Source organism: Panthera onca, chromosome B2 (assembly GCF_046562875.1).
Source record: "Panthera onca isolate mPanOnc1 chromosome B2, mPanOnc1 haplotype 2, whole genome shotgun sequence".
Taxonomy (NCBI): domain Eukaryota; kingdom Metazoa; phylum Chordata; class Mammalia; order Carnivora; family Felidae; genus Panthera; species Panthera onca.
Window position 1 is genome coordinate 113,539,134 of NC_138343.1, and position 2,435 is coordinate 113,541,568.

At 41.8% G+C, this 2,435-nt stretch overlaps 1 pseudogene; it reads right to left on the reverse strand.

Moving 5' to 3' along the window:
• Positions 1 to 615: 615 nt before the first annotated feature.
• LOC132666487 (small ribosomal subunit protein uS2 pseudogene) lies at positions 616 to 1,494 on the reverse strand (annotated as a pseudogene).
• Positions 1,495 to 2,435: the final 941 nt, after the last annotated feature.

Below are 2,435 nucleotides of genomic sequence, written 5' to 3' on the forward strand. Positions count from 1 at the left end.
ACTAAACATACATACAGTAAATCAAGTAAGCTCTCAAATAAGTGAAATAATTTCAGATAGTTAAATGCCCAATGATGTAAACAAAGTACTATGATGGAGATGAGCAGGGACAGGGGGACACGTTAGTGGAGTCTACAAGTGACAATATAAATTGAAATGTAAAGGCTGAGAAGCCTGTTGGACCAAGAGCATGGCAAAGAACAGAAAGTTCAAAATCCATAAGCAGAAGAGAACTTGACCTATTCTAGCAGTTTTCAGAGGCCAGTGTGAGTAAATAAAGCACAGTGAAAGGAGATGAAAAAGCATGGGAAAATGTAGAAGAGATAATAATAATAGCAACATCATCATCTAACATTTACTGTGTGCTTTCTATTGCCAGATACAATTCGGATTATCTCATTTGATCCTTACATGAATTCTAGGAGGTAATGTTTTTATCAATATTTTAGAGATGAAGAAACTGATGCTTAGAAAGTTTAAATAGGTAGGGACACCAGATACAGAATAAATTAGAGGATGTGGTAAATAATTCAACTCTTGCCTTTTTTGTTTGTTTTTACAAACTATTTTTCGTCAACCTTCTTTCCATTTTGTTTGCTTCTGTAGAAGAACAGCTTAAGACCACTCAGTTTTTCCCACCCATTCAGTGGCCTGAGCAGTGGGAGCTGCAGACCAGTCTTCAGTAGTAGGCTTAGCTCCAGTCTTCAGTAGGGAACTGCTGAGTAGGCACAGAGGGCACCCGCACACCTTCAGAACAGTCTGCCACTTGAGGTTGAGTATCAGTGAACTCAGGAGCTGGAGCTGTACATTCACCCTGAAATCCCTCCTTGTCACAGCCTTTTCTGCAACAGCCTGCTCTTCCTCTTAAATCTCTTCAGGACCGCTATGGAAGTAAAGATCAGGCATGACCTCCCATGGCTGTTCATGGGAAATTGTGCCATGCGTGTGCAGAACTTCCCTGGCCAGCATCCATCACATTAGAGCCACCGAGTGAGCTCCCTTGTTGCAAGGAATGCCAATGTCCACATAGGGCAGAGGAGAGTCTGTGTTACACAGAGAGATGGTAAGCAAGTTAACATAAGACGCCTCTGTGACAGGCTGGTGGTCAGCCTTGGGATCAGTAACCACCAGAAATCTCAGCTCTCAGAAAGCTGCCTGGCTCTGGTTAGTGAAGGTTCCAGAAGTGAAGCAGCCAGCAATAGGAATGGTTCCAGTAGCAGCAGCAAACTTCAGCACGGCTCGCTGGCCAGTATTCCTGGATGATAAGACACTGACATCAGCTGGGTTTTCAATGGCAACAATGGCACCAGCTGCCAGCAGAAGCTTCTCCCAGGTTCTCTTCAGATTTATGACATAGATACCACCACTTTTCCTTTTGTAAATGTACTGTTACATTAGGAAGTCAAGGTTGGTGTCACCTAAGTGGATTCCTGCTGCAAGAAATTTGAGGACAACCTCCACCTTCATTTGTAAGATATCAAGGGCTCTGGACATGGTGAAAGTTTCCCTTTAAGTTACCACAGGAATGCAAAAACAACGCTGTATGGTCCCCTCCCTGGGTATCATGGGAAAAGCTCAACTTTTGTCTTAATACAATAGGAAGCCATTGAGAGATTTTAGTTAACAGGGTGATATGATTCATTTCTATTAATATAAAAATTTACCATCAATGACAGGCAAGGAGGGATTGCTTAATTTCTTTCTCCTCTCTTCACATCTGGTTTGTTTTGCTCCTGCTAGATTCTGAGCCATTCTAGAAGAGCAGAAATTTTTGTCTTGTTTATTACTTTATGTTCAGTCCTTAGCATGGTATTTAACATATTTTTAATGCTCATTTAATATTGAATGAATGAATGACTATACTGGATACTTGCTGATTTCCACCTACTTCCATTCTGATTTGGGTTTCTGATATTAAAAGTTATATTATTTCTTATTTTTTGAGTCCTATAACTATTCCAATGTCCATTTACCTTTCTTAAGATTTTGATGTGTGGCCAGTTGCATAGTAATTGCAAGGATGGACATCGGACTATAGCCAGAGGGGTCAGATAGGAGGTTACAGAAGTCAAATGGATAAGAGCCATCAGGGCAGAGTCTAGGGCAGTACAGAAAAACCACATCTTTCAGTTTTTCTGAGCACTGCAAAGACCCGTTCCACCCAAGGACCCCACTCTATCTTGCTTTGCTCATTAGGCTGTGTTTCTGAGTATTTTGCTCCCTATGAGTCAGTAATTATTTTGTTTTTAATGTTTATTATTTTTGAGACAGAGAATCAGTGGGTGTGGGACAGAGAGAGAGGGGCACAGAGGATCTGAAGCGGGCTCTGTGCTGGCAGCAGAGAGCCCAATGGGGAGCTCAAACTATGAACTGTGAATTCATGACCTGAACTGAAGTCAGACGCTTAACTGACTGAGCCATCCATGTGCCTCTGA